This window comes from Salvelinus sp. IW2-2015, unplaced genomic scaffold, assembly GCF_002910315.2.
Source record: "Salvelinus sp. IW2-2015 unplaced genomic scaffold, ASM291031v2 Un_scaffold6669, whole genome shotgun sequence".
Lineage (NCBI taxonomy): Eukaryota > Metazoa > Chordata > Actinopteri > Salmoniformes > Salmonidae > Salvelinus > Salvelinus sp. IW2-2015.
In genome coordinates, this window is record NW_019947931.1 from 30,685 (window position 1) to 48,016 (window position 17,332).

The 17,332-nt window shown below is 44.7% G+C and overlaps 1 long non-coding RNA gene across 1 annotated transcript; it reads right to left on the reverse strand.

Moving 5' to 3' along the window:
* Positions 1-3,806: 3,806 nt before the first annotated feature.
* Positions 3,807-17,061, reverse strand: LOC139026989 (uncharacterized). Its single transcript, XR_011479009.1, has 4 exons — positions 17,052-17,061; positions 6,086-6,125; positions 4,551-4,618; positions 3,807-3,880 (listed from the first exon to the last, which is right to left on the reverse strand). It is a non-coding gene; the product is annotated as an uncharacterized lncRNA (long non-coding RNA).
* Positions 17,062-17,332: the final 271 nt, after the last annotated feature.

The window sequence follows — 17,332 nt, forward strand, 5'->3', positions numbered from 1 at the left end:
CTACCTTTCACCTCACTGACCTCTGTAGAATCTACTACCTTTCACCTCACTGACCTCTGTAGAATCTACTACCTTTCACCTCACTGACCTCTGTAAAATCTACTACCTTCCACATCACTGACCTCTGTGAAGAATCTTCAGGCTCCATAGATAGGTTAGGCCTTTCACTACCTGAAGACAGATAGATATGGAGTTCAGAATTCACCAATACCCAAAACCACTGCTTTCAGACACTGGTGGGCTAACTCATTTGGTTAACCATTTATATACAGGACCTTCAGAAAGTATTCACACCCTTTGGCCTTGACTTATTCCCCATTTTGTTGTTACAGCCTGAATTCAAAATCCATTAAATATTTTTTTTTTTCTCACCCATCTACACACAATACCCTAAAATGTCAAAGAGAAAACATGTTTTTAGGAACTTTAGCAAATGTAATGAAAATCAAATACAGAAATATCTAATTTACTTAAATATTCACACCACAGAGTCAATACTTTGTAGAAGCACCTTTGCCTGTGAGTCTTTCTGTGTAAGTCTCTCACATCTTTCCACACCTAAATTGTACAACACTTGCCCATTATTATTTTTTCAAAATTCTTCAAGCTCTGTCACTGTTTTTTGATCACTTTTAGACAAATATTTTCAGTACTTGCCATAGAATTTCAAGTAGATTTAAGTCAAAACTGTAACTCGGCCACTCAGGAACATTCACTGTCTTTTTCGTAAGCAAGTCCAGTGTAGATTTGGCCTTGTGTTTTAGGTTATTGTCCTGCTGAAAGGTGAATTTATCTCCCAGTGTCTGGTGGAAAGCAGATTGAACCAGGTTTTCCTCTAGGTATTTGCCTGTGCTTGGCGCCATTCCATTTCTTTTTTATCCTGAAAAATCCCCAATCCTTAATTAAGGATTACAAGCATACCCATAACATGATGCAGCCACCACTATGCTTGAAAATATGGAGAGTGGTACTCAGTAAGGTGTTGTATTGGATTTGCCCCAAACATAACACTTTGTATTGAGGACAAAAAGTGAATTGCTTTGACAATTTTTTGCAGTATTACTTTATTGCCTTGTTGCAAACAGGATGCATGTTTTGGGATATTTTTACTATGTACAGGCTTCCTTCTTTTCACTGTCATTTAGGTTAGTATTGTGGAGTAACTACAATAATGTTGATCCATCCTCAGTTTTCTCCTAGCACAGCCATTAAACTCTGTAACTGTTTTAAAGTCACCATTGGCCACATTTTGAAATCCCTGAGCGGTTTCCTTCCTCTGAGTTAGGAAGGACGCCTGTATCTCTGTAGTGACTGGGTGTATTGATACACCATCCAAAGGGAAATAAATAACTTCACCATGCTCAAAGGGATATTCAATGTCTACCAATCAGTGCCCTTCTTTGTGAGGATTGGAAAATCTCCCTGGTCTTTGTGGTTGAATCTGTGTTTGAAATTCACTGCTCGACTGAGCGACCGTAGAGATAATTGTATATGTGGGGTACAGAGATGAGGTATTAATTCAAAAATCATGTTAAACACTATTATTGCACACAGAGTGAGTCCATGCAACTTAGTGTGACTTGTTAAGCACCATTTTACTGATGAACTTATTTAGGTCATAACAAAGGGGTTGAATACTTATTGACTCAAGACATTTCAGCTTTAATATGTAAAAAATGTCTAAAATCATAGTTCCACTGACACGATGGGGTATTGTGTGTAGGCCAGTGTAAAAAACAACAACTCTATTTAATCCATTTTGAAATTCAGGCTGGAACACAACATGTGGAATAAGTCAAGGGGTGTGAATACTGTGTGAAGGCCATGTATCTGCTCATTGATCATGGACTGTACAAACACACCTATTAGTCCAGAGCAACAGAGTTGCATAGCTACTGTGTATCGCTACGTTCTTGATATCAAAACCATTTGCTTTTAAATGACGACAGCGAGCAGCAAAGACTTTAAGGATTCACATATTTTGGTTTATTATTGAGAAAGAAGATTCGACCACAGAACAACGTGCCAAATCTACTTCTCAATTCAGACAGAATCAAACGATCTGATTGGACTGTGGCTCTGGTGCCAAATCTACTTCTCAATTCAGACAGAATCAAACGATCTGATTGGACTGTGGCTCTGGTGCCAAATCTACTTCTCAATTCAGACAAAATCAAACGATCTGATTGGACTGTGGCTCTGGTGCCAAATCGACTTCTCAATTCAGACAGAATCAAACGATCTGATTGGACTGTGGCTCTGGTGCCAAAACAACTGGTGTGCGTACGCAGCATCCATCTCGCCCTCCCGGGTGCTTTTCCCAGCGATAATTAACAGCTCTGACAGTGAGAGAGGGGGAAGAGAGGGAGGAGAGCTGTGAATTAGAATTAACGCTGACTAAATAGCTGTCAATGTTTGATTACAGGCTGAATCAGAGGGAGAGGAGCTAATAGAGGTGGAAACACCCACGTTAGGCTGAATCAAACGCTCCTCTGTGATGTATGTGTGTGTGTGTGTGTGTGTGTGTGTGTGTGTGTGTGTGTGTGTGTGTGTGTGAGAGAGAGTCTGTCCATTTCATCCCTTTCTCACTGATGAAGGCTACTTGGGAGATTCACACCTGTTGGCCACACTTGCCAAAATGGGTCAACTTTACCCGCAAAAGTCTCAAAGTTATTAATTGAGTTATTATTTACTGAATTGGATAGAATGATGAATTGTAGCCAATTCGTCAAACCCGCAATTCCCATACAAAGCTACCTGGTRCATTGTCTTCCTAGGTGATGCTTTACAGAATGATAGTCTCATTTTAAATAGTTGTGGTCAGTTATAGAATATGATAGTCTCATTTTAAATAGTTGTGGTCAGTTATAGAATATGAGAGTCTCATTTTAAATAGCTGTGGTCAGTTATAGAATATGAAAGTCTCATTTTAAATAGTTGTGGTCAGTTATAGAATATGAGAGTCTCATTTTAAATAGTTGTGGTCAGTTATAGAATATGAGAGTCTCATTTTAAAAGCTTTGTGGTCAGTTAATAGAATATGAGAGTCTCATTTAAATAGCTGTGGTCAGTTGGTTTGAGAGCTGAAAGGCTGTTCACTCACCGCCACAGAGATCCTACCCAACACATGTTCTGGAATCCTCCTGTATACGTCCAGAGAGCCACCTGCACACACACACACACACACACACACACACACACACACCACACACACACCACACGCACACCGTTCAGTGTTGATGGACGCATGCTGACAGGTCGTCCATCGAGGGAGACAATGTGTTATAACTGAGAAATCACTGTGTTAAATTCACGCACACACACTCCCACCCTTGTAGCTTTTAGCAAAGATGCATCCTAGCCCCAGCCACTGAAGATGAAGTCTTCCTCTAAGTAGAAGTGTAAATGGATACAGGGTGGTAAGAGGTTTGGCATTCCAGCTTTCATAGAGCTCTGGATGGGAGTGGAGTAAAGGCCTCTGCTAGCCACAGCCTCAGCACTAGCCACAGCCTCAGCCACAACCGCAGCCCTGGCGCTAACGCTAACCCCAGCGCTAACCCTAACCCCAGTATTGGCGCTAACGCTAACCGCAGCCCCGGCGCTAACGCTAACCCCAGCGCTAACCCTAACCCCAGTATTGGCGTAACGCTAACCGCAGCCCCGGCGCTAACGCTAACCCCAGCGCTAACCCTAACCCCAGTACTGGCGCTAATGCTACCCCAGCGCTAACGCTAACCCCAGCGCTAACCCCAGCGCTAACGCTAACCCACCGCTAACCCTAACCCAGCCTCAACACTCCCGTCCATGACTCTGTGCATATGGAGATCCTGTTCTCCACAAAGAAGGCACTGTAGAAGGTTATGATGTAGGAGGAATCACACTAAAACGAAAAGACAATTAACACAGTTCATCCACTCATTAATTAACATTGATGCATGTTGCAGTATTTATTGTTGAACTGTTTAGTTAGCCCATTTCACAGTCTACCTCAGAAGAAAAGGAGAGATCTGGGGTAATTATTGAGAGGGCTTATCAGCAATCACGTGTTCCTGCCTCGTGCGTATTTCGACAATCCCTGGCTTGACACGCAGGAGGAGAGGAGATCCACTCAGATAAAAGGTGCTCCATGAACTAGTCTAAAGTAACATAGAGTAGACTAAACACTGCAGGTCTGATAAGAGAGGCTTCAGCTGGGGGAGAGATTTGACTACATGATTTGGGACAGTTGCGGGAGAGATTTGACTACATGATTTGGGCCAGTCGAGGGAGAGATTTGACTACATGATTTGGGACAGTTGAGGGAGAGATTTGACTATATGATTTGGGCCAGTCGAGGGAGAGATTTGACTACATGATTTGGGCCAGTTGCGGGAGAGATTTGACTACATGATTTGGCCAGTTGAGGGAGAGATTTGACTACATGATTTGGGCCAGTTGGGGGAGAGATTTGACTACATGATTTGGGCCAGTTGGGGGAGATTTGACTACATGATTTGGGCCAGTTGGGGAAGAGATTTGACAGTTTGGGGCTCTAGAGAATAGAAGCTGACCTTGTAGAGGATCTCCAACTCGGACATGATCTGTTTCTGTAGCTCACTGTGATGTCCAGAGGAATGACCTGTAAAGTCACAAGCACAGCCCAAATGAGATACCAGTGTAACATACACGTGCACAGGTTAATATGCTAGCACGCACACACCGCATATGCACTTCAAAAACACACACAGAAACATTTAAAGCAATGTACATTATATTATAATGGAACTATGGGTCAAAATAATCCTGCACTGGTGGTAACACATACCTAGAAACCTTGTAGAGAAACTCATGATTCTTTCATGCCAACCTATCTGGACAGTGTGGATACCGTACGGTAAATGGGCACTACCAGGGGTGTGAATTTGATCTGGCTGCACTGAGCTTAGCTAATAGCTACAGCAGTGGCACGCTAGCATTAGCAAAGATTAGCTAAACTTGCAGCTTATCATTGATTACAGGTTAGAGAGAGAAGGGAGTAGCTAAATGTAAACATCCTTGATTACAGGCTAGAGAGAGAAGGGAGTAGCTACATGTAAACATCATTGATTACAGGTTAGAGACAGAAGGGAGTAGCTACATGTAAACATCATTGATTACAGACTAGAGAGAGAAGGGAGTAGCTACATGTAAACATCATTGATTACAGGCTAGAGAAGAAGGGAGTAGCTACATGTAAAACTTCATTGATTACAGGTTAGAGAGAGAAGGGAGTAGCTACATGTAAACATCATTGATTACAGCTAGAGAGAGAAGGGAGTAGCTACATGTAAACATCATTGATTACAGGCTAGAGAGAGAAGGGAGTAGCTACATGTAAACATCATTGATTACAGGCTAGAGAGAGAAGGGAGTAGCTACATGTAAACATCATTGATTACAGGCTAGTGAGAGAAGGGAGTAGCTACATGTAAACATCATTGATTACAGGTTAGAGACAGAAGGGAGTAGCTACATGTAAACATCATTGATTACAGGTTAGAGACAGAAGGGAGTAGCTACATGTAAACATCATTGTACAGGCTAGAGAGAGAAGGGAGTAGCTACATGTAAACATCATTGATTACAGGCTAGAGAGGAAGGGAGTAGCTACATGTAACCATCATTGATTACAGGTTAGAGACAGAAGGGAGTAGCTATGTAAACATCATTGATTACAGGCTAGAGAGAGAAGGGAGTAGCTACATGTAAACATCATTGATTACAGGTTAGAGAGAGAAGGGAGTAGCTACATGTAAACATCATTGATTACAGGCTAGAGAGAGCAGGGAGTAGCTACATGTAACGAGGGTCAAGGAGGTACCCATTAACATCACTCCATTCCACTCCAATAGATTAGATTACTGGTAGAATTACAGAGCATGAGAACAAAGTGGATGAATGAACCAATGAGAGGGGGGGGGGGGGGATCACAGAGGTTGAGAAGCATAGAAAATGAAAGAGGGAGGGAAAAGGACAGAGGTAGAGATACAGAAGAAGACTAGTGTAGTTGAAGGTGATTTGGTAAAAGGAGAGGTGCCCAGGTAAAGGTTACAGCTGTTGATCTCACCTTCACCGCCAACACTCTGTTCCCGAGAAGATGGTACGCTCTGTGGGAGAGAAAGAGAGGAAACATGAACATAGCCCAACGAACGCCAGAGCTTCAGTAAAGTCCCTACTAAACTATTTCACACATTAAAACACCCCTGTTACTGTTCATTCATCCGGGCCTTTAAAGTCATCATGTGAATGAAAATATGTTGAGTGGAAAAGGATTTGGATGAACATCACAACATTCAGAATGGACATACAGTAGAGAGGGCCAGACTAAACATGCTTGTTCAAATCAGCCATCCACAGTTTTCCTAGTTGGTGAGTTATAACATGAAGAAAGGGGTGTTGTCATAAAGGAAATCGTAGAATCCAAATGAGCATGACAACATGTCTCTTAGTCTGACAGTATTTCCATCATTAAAAAGGTCAGAGGTCAAAACAATAGCCTTCATGACACATGGCCATTGAGCCCAGTCAGTCCTGTATCGTCACAGTTCTCCAGACAGGTTTCAGGTGGCAGGTAAACCAAACAGCCAAGGAGCGCCGGCTGGCCTAGCCGACCTTAATGATTTAATTATGAAACTCCTTAATGCCCACCGTCGGGTTTAGTTACCGGCCAAGAGGGTCGGTTTACCAAAAGCGCCAATGTCTCAACATCCAATCCTCTTGTCCCCGTAGAACAGCTGCCGGGGGTGAGGGCCACAGGGAGGGCGTACGTCACCAGCCCAGTTCACCAGTTTGTTTACGACAGCCAGGTATACTGGATACCTCCTGCGGTTTCACCTGTCAAATAGGGTAGACCGGCGTGTATGAGCTCAGACCAGGGTGTGTGATTAATGCGTGGTAGATAGGAGGATCGTGTTACACCTCTAAACTGGCCCTTTAATTAATGACACCTCTTAGTGTCTCGTCTGGGTCGTCTGATAACTACCCTCCAGTCAGGACAAACAGACTATCCCTCGTATGCCGGGCACTCAGCGCTGAACCTACCGACATACTGTTTCTACTTAGATACTTATTGACAATGGAGTTTTTAACTGGGTTTTAGCTTTATATATGTAACAACTTTGTATCATAAGGTTTTGCTATAAGCATTCATGTCAGCTACTGGGTCCTAATTAGAGCTGAGTCTTAAATGCATGAAGGCATTATAATGCATCAAGCACACAGGTCATTCAGAGGAACAGTTACAACTCTTCCCACCCCTGGCTGTTTTCAAGTGAACACTCCTTCAGGTCTGTAAAAAGACTCGGTGTATTTCAGGCAAACTTTAACATTTAATTTACATTTAAGTCATTTAGCAGACGCTCTTATCCAGAGCGACTTACAAATTGGAAAGTTCATACATTTCATCCTGGTCCCCCGTGGGGAATGAACCCACAACCCTGGCGTTGCAAGCGCCATGCTCTACCAACTAACCTTTTAGTTTTGATGTGTTACTCTCTCTTTAAGCTACAATCAATATCAATTAAGCACGACTACTGGTTCTTAATTAAGACAAGATGAAGAAGTTAATTGAGACCGGAGCAGAGAGCCAGAGATGTTAATACTGATTGGACTGATTCTGTGTGTAGCAAACGAACAGAGCAAGTAATCATTATTTTATCACGCTGAACATGTTCAGGTTCACAGAAAAGAAAACTGCTGACTCACTCAGGAAGATGTTTCTTTACGATGACACATCTTTGTGCCTGTCGTGATTAGTAACTGTTTGGAGGATAACCTCTCTTTTCTCACGTCTGCACCATTCTGTCACTAATGAACCATAACAATAGTTGTTGTGAAGATACAAGATCACATTTAAATCTAACAGGTGAGATAACAGTCCCTCGGATGAGTGTGTCACTTATACCAGGCATTTTAGTAGCCTAATGTTCCAAAGATGCCCTCCTCTACTCCCCAACAGGGTGATGACACGACGACAGTCCAACTCCCTGTTAGAGTGAGTGAGTTGTCTAACTCCAGTCTCTATCCTCCATGCAGCCTGTAATGTGGTGGCCCAGTAGATGCACTGTCCTTGACCCCCCTCAGGGCCAACCCTCCACCGGTGAGTTACAGTGACAGGCCTGGTGACTAGAGGACTGGGAGCAAGGTTACCCAGCCGCCCGTCCCCACCCCCTCTTCCCCCGTCCTGACCCCAGTAAACGTGCCCCATTGCCTGGATCTTATTTACACTCAGCCCCTGGTGTATAAAAGCTCCACCATGCAGTATTCATGGGCCTGGCCGGCTCTCTAAAGCGGCCCCCGAGCGGCGGTCAGGGCTGGAGCGGTTGGTTTACAGTGCCACAGGGGTGGCAGGCAAGGCGACCCTCTCTTCCAGCCAGACACCCTCACCTGAGACGGCCCGACCAGAACGACCAGAACGACTGCCAAACAGAGACTGACCTACCTAAGTTAAGAGTATATCACTCTGCAGATGAAGAGGCTAGCCGGTACGACCACACCACTATAAACTCACAAAGATGAGGACATTACACAGACCCACAACTATGTTATAAACAGAGGTTATATCCCCATGCTTATCAGTGGTGTCAGTTTCCCAGTCACCCGGGACCACTAAAACCAGAGGCAGAGGTGATGGAGGGAAGGAAACGCAGAGACAGATGTGATGGAGGGAAGGAAAAGCAGAGACAGAGGTGATGGAGGGAAGGAAAAGCAGAGACAGAAGTGATGGAGGGAAGGAAAAGCAGAGACAGAAGTGATGGAGGGAAGGAAAAGCAGAGACAGAAGTGATGGAGGGAGGAAAAGCAGAGACAGATGTGATGGAGGGAAGGAAAAGCAGAGACAGAGGTGATGGAGGGAAGGAAAGCAGAGACAGAAGTGATGGAGGGAAGGAAAAGCAGAGACAGAGGTGATGGAGGGAAGGAAAAGCAGAGACAGAAGTGATGGAGGGAAGGAAAAGCAGAGACAGAGGTGATGGAGGAAAGAAAAGCAGAGACAGAGGTGATGGAGGGAAGGAAAAGCAGAGACAGAAGTGATGGAGGGAGGAAGGAAAAGCAGAGACAGAAGTGATGGAGGGAGGGAAGGAAAAGCAGAGACAGAGGTGATGGAGGGAAGGAAAGCAGAGACAGAGGTGATGGAGGGAAGGAAAAGTGACCGGAGAGAAAGGAGAGAAACAGAGGTTTAAAACAAAGAGCTTAAATAAACCTTGACGTGGTCAGGTCTAAACAGACCAGGCATTTCAACCCTACTTTATGGCCTCCAGCTTAAGATAGAGTAAACTTAACCAACTAACAAATGAACAGGCAGAAATGTCCCTGCTCCCCACGTCTAAATCAATGGGAGAGATCAATAAGAAAACAACTAGGCTGGGGGACTTTGGGAGAGGCCACGCCGGTGTCTAAGTGGATGTAACTGCATGTAAATGTGCTTGTTCTAATTGCGCAGGTCCATCAGGCACGGAATGGCCACCTGTCCCCACACTAGTTATTTATAACCTCGTAGGACAGGCTGGACCTCAGAGAGGGAGCGTAGAAAGTCATAAAAAARAAACAAGGGACAACAGTGATGGATCACCGGGTCAGAGACACAGAGGAGAGCCAAGGTGTCAGCAACATCCAATTGAGTGTAAATGGCCGTGGGTCATAAACAGGGTTAAGGGTTAAAAGGTGGAGAGCCTTAAGTGGAGCTATTCACACTAGATAAGCTTAATATAAACCAGGCCAATAGGGAGACGGAGGAGAGGTAATGACCTTCTTCAGAGGAGACCACGATCACATTACAACATCTACTTTAAAATGAGGAGACTGGGTGGGGCGTTTTATTTATCTCACCCTTATTTTAGCAGGTAAGTTGACTGAGGACACATTCTCATTTACAGCAATGACCTGAGGAATAGTTACAGGGGAGAAGAGGGGGGGAGGAATGAGCCAATTGAAAACTGGGGATGATTCGGTGGCCAATTCAGTCTGCTCCCCACAGTCTTGGAGGCAGTAAGTATGTGTGTGTGTGTGTACAGTACGCATAGATAATTGTGTGTGTGTGTGTGTGTGTGTGTGTGTGTGTGTGTGTGTGTGTGTGTGTGTATATAATATGTATGTCATTGGGTTATCAACACTTCATACTCTGACATATAATAGCAGCAGTACAAAACACAAAGCCCAACAGAGAAGCCCACCAAATGATTTTTAAAGAAAGCAATTTACAGTAATAGTCCAGTTACTCTGTGGGGAAAAAGCCTCTGTGCATGTTTGACGGTCAAAGGGGTTTGTGTTTTACATTAACCAAAAGTGTTTAGGGTAGAGGTGACATAGGACACAACAGATATTACAGGCCCTATTTTCCCCTTAGGGCAGCGCCCTGTGTTCGTACAGATATCCACACACGCTGGGTCCCCTTGCTGTCCCCAGCCTGGGACCAGGAACCACTGGGCTCTCTCTCCATCTGCTGTGTGCAACACATTACCATCTGAAGGCACAAGCAGTGGTCTGGGATTCACATGCAGAACAGACAGACAGACGGACAGACAGACCAGAGGAGACTAGAGGAGATGCAGGATCAGACACAGCACAGTGTGAATGGAAGAAAACAAACACACTGACAGACAAGACAATGAAACCTAAGCATCTACAGATGTAGGATCTTAATTTGATCAGCCTGTTGCATGAGAACTTTCCTRCAGTGCAGCATATTTAAAACTTGTAGTGTATTTTGAGGTTTAAAAAGGCTTCTGAAGTTTGTAATTTCCACTTCGAAATGTCAGACTTKAATTTTTTCCTTGTATCATGTATCTACCCCTAGAAAAATGTTGATACATTATAATCTACATAATAATTCATATTTGCTGCTGGATTATTTTCCTGCTGTAGCAAACTGTCTCAAATGAAGATCCTTCATCTGTAGCAGTCAGTAAGTCTGGCCGTGTACCAAAACACAATGTCTGACTGACAGACAGACAGGTTACTAAACCCTAACCCTGTGAGTAGAGGACAGACACCAAGCCTGTACGTGTGTGTGTGTCTTGGTCAGTGGTGATAATGTGACAATGACACCAGAGGGCAGAGAGAGATGCCAGAGTGATTCCTATAGGCTCCCCAAGCTCCACCTGGACTTCCTCTGATCTCCCCACTGAACCTCATTAAGCGGCTGATTGGATAAGCTCAGCCACATTGTCCTTGTCTTTCAAGAAACAGCAGGAGGACAACAGGATCCTGAACAACAACTAGACAAGTCAGGAACTAAGCCTACTGTACCTCAGCCAATCAAGTGATTTAGATGCCAAGTAATACCCTTGAGGTCAGGTGTAAAATGTAGTCTAGTGTTTGAGGTAATCATTGCACAGTGTGGATTAAAGTTGGCGGACAACATCTAATTGTTGCTGRGGATTTGTCAGCCTTTGACCAGGTTAATCTGTGGCTAAGCTACCGTACATCACTGTTTGGTGTAAGGCTACTGCATATATTACAAATGTACATCCTGATAGGAACCAACTCTACGTAAACAGTCAAGGTGAAATGTACATCCCGATAGAGAACACCATCTATGTAAACAGTCAGGTGAAATGTACATCCTGATAGGAACCAATCTATTGTAAACAGTCAGTGAAATTACATCCTGATAGGAACCATCTATGTAAACAGTCAGTAAATGGACACCTGATAGCAACCATCTATGTAAACAGGTCAGTGAAATTACATCCTGATAGGAACCATCTATGAAACAGTCAGGTGAAATGTACATCATGATAGAACCATCTATGTAAACAGTCAGGGTGAAAGTTACATCCCTGAATAGGGAACCATCTAATGTAACAGTCAGGTGAAATGTACATCCTGATAGGAACCATCTACTGCTAAAACAGTCAGGTGAAATGTACATCCTGATAGGAACCATATCTATGTAAACAGTCAGGTGAAATGTACATCCTGATGAGGAACCATCCCATTATAAACAGTCAGGTGAAATGTACATCCTGATAGGAACCATCTATGTAAACAGTCAGGTGAAATGTACATCCTGATAGGAAACCATCTATGAAAAGTCAGAGTGAAATGTACATCCTGATAGGAACCATCTATGTAAAACAGTCAGTGAAATGTACATCCTGATAGGAACCAACTCCATCACGTAAAACAGTCAGGTGAAATGTACATCCTGATAGGAACCATCTAGTAACAGTCATGAAATGTACATCCTGATAGAACCAACTCCATCATGTAAACAGTCAGGTGAAATGTACATCCTGATAGGAACCATCTATGTAAACAGTCAGGTGAAATGTACATCCTGATAGGAAACCAAACTCCATCTACGTAAACAGTCAGGTGAAATGTACATCCTGATAGGAACCATCTAAACAGTCAGGTGAAATGTACATCCTGATAGGAACAATCTATGAAACAGTCATGTGGAAATGTACATCTGATAGGAACTGTAACAGATCAGGTGAAATGATAATCCTGATAGGAACCACTCTAATGAAACAGTCAGGTGAAAATGTACATCCTGATAGGAACAAACATCACGTTAAACAGTCAGCGTGAAAATGTACATCCTGATGAGAACCATCATGTAAACAGTCAGGTGAAATGTACATCCTGATAGCGAACCAACTATGTCAAACAGTCAGGTGAAATGTACATCCTGATAGGATATTAACAGTCAGGGGAAATGTAATCTATAGGAAACAGTCTGATGTAATCCTGATAACAACAGTCAGGTGAAATGTACATCCTGATAGGAACTAACAGTCAGGTGAAACTGTACAGTCCTGATAGGAACCTAACAGTCAGGTGAAATGTACATCCTGATAGGAACTAACAGCCAGGTAAAATGTACATCCCTGATAGGAACTAACAGTCAAGGTGAAATGTACATCCTGATAGGAACTAACAGCCAGGTGAAATGTACATCCTGGATAAAACTAACAGTCAGGTGAAATGTACATCCGATAGGAACTAACAGCCAAGGTGAAATGTACATCCTGATAGGAATCTTAACAGTCAGGTGAAATGTACATCCTGCATAGGAACTAACAGCCAGGTGGAAATGTACATCCATGATAGGAACTAACAGCTCAGGTTGAAATGTACATCCTGATAAGAACTAAACAGTCAGGTGAAATGACATCCTGATAGGACACTAAACAGTCATGTTGAAATGTACATCCTGGATAGAATCTGTTGAGGTGACCGCCTGTTGCACTGATTGACAGAAATAACAAACAGAAAAGAAACATAACAAAACAAAAGTACACATGAACGAGGCGAGAACAAAACGACATCAGCAGTTTTCCTCCGACCAGAAAAACAATCTGCCGCAGAACCGGAATGGATTTTCTGCTGAGCTCAATGACTGAGAGTTGTCGGAGGTTGTCAATGGCTTTTCTCAGCCCAGCGGAACAATTTTCCCAAGCGAGCGGAATAGCCAGTCGCTTTCTCCCTCAACTATAGAGAGATAGGCCGGTTAACTGAAAAAAACCTCACTACAATAAAACGGTCAAAGAAACGGAAAGAAAAAAACAGGAAAAAAAGCAGAACAACCGAGTTAAAATAAACAGGATTTGCTCCGGATGAAATTACGAGGAGCTCTGGACAGAGACGACAGAAGCACAGCCTCTCTCGTCCGTCCAAGTCAAGGTTAGAGAAGTGATCAATATCACTATCTCAATAAAACAGTTGCAATAACAGGAGATGAAGAGGAGGAGGACAGGAGAAGAGGAGGGAGGAGGGACAGAGAAGAGATTGAGGCAGGATGAGAAAGGAGGATAGAGGAGGTAGAGAAGTGTAGGAGGAGCTTAGGAGAGAGAGGTAAGATGGAGGAGGAGGACAAGAGAAGGAGAGGGCAGAGGAAAGGTAGGAGGAGAGAAGAGGAGAGGAGGGAATGGAGAGAAGGAGGAGATGGACAGAGGAGCGAAGGAAGAGAGGAAAGAGAAGAGAAGGAGAGAAGGAGGAGGACAGAAAGGAGAAAGGCATAGATGAAAGGTGAGGAGAGACGCGAGGACAGAGAAAAGAAGGAAGGAGATGAAGAGGAAGGAGGAAGAGAAGCACCGAGAGGAAGACGTGTGGGAGAGTAGACAGAAAGAGACAGAGAAGAGAAGAGAGGAGAGAGGACAGAAGGAGGAGAGGAGACAGAACAGAAGAGAAGAGGAGAGAGGAAGAGAAAGAGAAGGAGATTAAAAAAAGTTTTAAGGGGTGGGCGGGAAAGATTTGAGGGTTTGACGAATCCAGACATCTACAACTCACAATAGCCCCTTTCGTACTTTCTTTCTTGCAGCTCACTCTTTCACACGCTCTAGTGTTTCGTCTGTGGGGCGCCGTTGTTCTCTGCGGGCATATCTATCGATATCTCTCTCTGCTGGCTCTCGTTCTCGTGGCTGTCGTGTCTTGTCTGTTGCGTTGTGCTGGTCGTCTCTCCTGTCGATTGCTTCTTGCATCTCGTCTGGTGTATGTGGGAGTTCTGCGTGGTGTGAGGCGGTGTGTGTGTGTGTGTGTGTTTGTGTGTGTGTGGGACTCACCTACCTACAAATCGGGCGGGGTGGCAGTGTGAGGTGTGTGGGAGGAGAGGTCTGGTGCGGGTGCGTCGAGGGTGAAACAAGTCTATGCGTGGGATGGTCCAGTGGGACCGAGAACACCTTCATACCAGTAAGTCTAGATCTAGCCACATGACGGTTTCGGCAACCTTCAATCCCGACGTAAGTGAAAATACATAAATAAGACGAAATTGAAATCGCCACTCGCTGTGCCCCACAGACACTAAACCAGATTAATTCCCCTGTATGGGATATTCAGAAGGACACCAAGAGAATAAAGTTTAACAGACAGAGAGAGGGGGCGAGGAGATCGTTGGAGAGAAGACAGGACAACGACAGACAGAATCAAAGATAGGACAGAGAAGGTAAGTGAGTAGAGAGAAAGAGAGAGAGAACAGATAGATATGGATAGAAAAGAGAACAGCAGAAATAGGTGAAAAAGATGAGAAGAAGAAAGAAAAGAAAAGTTAGTAGTTTAAAAGTCTGATTGTAACTGGATTGTAATGAGGGGGGAGTGTACACTTAATGAACTCAAGATGTAACCCATGTCATGTTGTTGGAATGAACGCAGCAGCAGTTAAAGGGCCAGTTCTACCTTCACGGAAAGCCCACAGCTCCTCCAACCATGGCCCTTCTCTCTACCCTTCACTGAGAAGCCCATTTACGCCAAACCATGGCTCTTCTCTCTACCCTTCACTGAGAAAGCCCACACTCCAAACCATGGCCCTTCTCTCTTACCCTTCACTGAGAACCCCATACCCAAACCATGGCTCTTCTCTCTACCCTCACTGAAAAAGAAAAGAGCCCATACCCCAACCATGGCTCTTCTCTCTACCCTTCACTGAGAAGCCCACACTCCAAACCACGGCTCTTCTGCTCTACCTTCACTGAAAAGAGAAGCCCACACTCCAACCATGGCTCTTCTTCTCTACCCTCTCGACCCGAGAAGGCCCACACTCCAACCCATGGCCTCTTCTCCTACCCTCACTGAGAAGGCCCACACTCCACACCAGGCTCTTCTCTCTACCCTTCACTGAGAAAGAAGCCCACACTTTGTCCAACCATGCCTCTTCTCTGCTACCCTTCCCACTGAGAAGCCCACAACTCCAACCATGGCTCTTCTCTCTACCTCACTTTGAAAGGGAACCCATACTCCAACCCGACTCTTCTTCTCTACCCTTCACTGAGAACCCCACCCCCCAACCACGGCTTTCTATCTACCCTCACCGAAAGCCCACACTCTCCAACCACGGCTCTTCTCTCACCCTTCACTGAATGAAAGCCCATACTCAAACCACGGCTCTTCTCTCTACCCTTCACTGAGAAGCCCACACCCCAACCACGGCCTTCATCTTACCCTTCACTTGGAGAAGCCCATTTACTCCAACCACGACCTCTTCTCTCTACCCTTCACTGAGAACCCCATTACCCCAGAACCATGGCCTCTCTCTCTCACCCTTCCACTGAAAGCCCATACCCAAACCATGCTCTTCTCTCTACCCTTTCACTGAGAAGCCCACACCCAACCACCCGTCTCGTCTCTACCCTTCACTGAAAGCCCACACTCCAACCACGGCTCTTTCTCTCTACCCTCACTGAGGAACCCATACCCAAACCATGGCTCTTCTCTCACCCTTCACTGTTTGAAGCCCATACCCAAACATGCTCTTCTCTCTACCCTTCACTGTGTTGAACCCACACTCCAACCACGACTCTGTCTCTCTACCCTTCACTGGAGAAGCCATACTTCAACCACGACTCTTCTCTCTACCCTTCACTGCAGAAAGCCCACACTCCAACCACGGCTTCTTCTCTCTTACCCTCACTAGAAGAAAGCCCATACCCAGCCATGGCCCTTCTCTCTAACCCTTCACTGAGGAAGCCACACACCCCAACCACGGCTCTTCTATTCTACCCTCACTGAGAAGCCCAGACCCAAACCAGGCTCTTCTCCTACCCTGCTACTGAAGAAAAGCCACACTCCAACCACGGCTCTTCTCCGTCCTTAACACCTCCTTCAACTGAGTTGATCCAAGCCTCCCAAAGAATGTTGGAGAGAGCCCTTTGATAGCCGGTAAGCGCCCAGCCATAGGATGGGCATACGTTCCCCACTCTGGGCATCTCTCGTCTGCCCTCTGGTGTCATATGTCACATCTCTTCATTTCAACCTAACACCCCCTGACCAAGACTACTCCCAACTAGCGAAGACGACAACAGCCCGACTAACGGACCCAACCACGGCTCTTCTATCACCCCTTTTCACTTGGAGAAGCCGCTCATACCCAAAACCATGCGGGGTGTCCTTGTCCCTCCTCTTCCTCTACCCCGTCACAGTCACTGGAGAAGACCGCCACACTCACCAACCCACGCGCTCTTCTTTCATACACCCATACTTGTTGTTATTCCTACCAGTGTGTATTGCAGCGCTTTAAGAAAGAGCCTGTCTGTTCTCAGTTCCACCGACAAATGTACCAGACATGTTTTCGGACGTTACGACGGCGCCAGAACCTACTTGTACACGGGTCCTCTCCCTTATCTGACCTGCAAGCTACCAGGCTCATGAAGCGTAGTGTACTTCATTTTGGATGGACACAGTGTTCTTTCGGCCTACAGAGAGAAAATAATTTTCGCAGAGTCTCGATCCAGAGCAGAATAGGTACGACAAAATTAACTTATGAGTGATAGATTTACAAATACATGATATCAAAATCATATTTGTCGTAGGGGCATAGGGTAGATACGATGAGATTTACAAGGTAAAAAATTAAAAAGTCTAGACATTTCAGAGAAGTT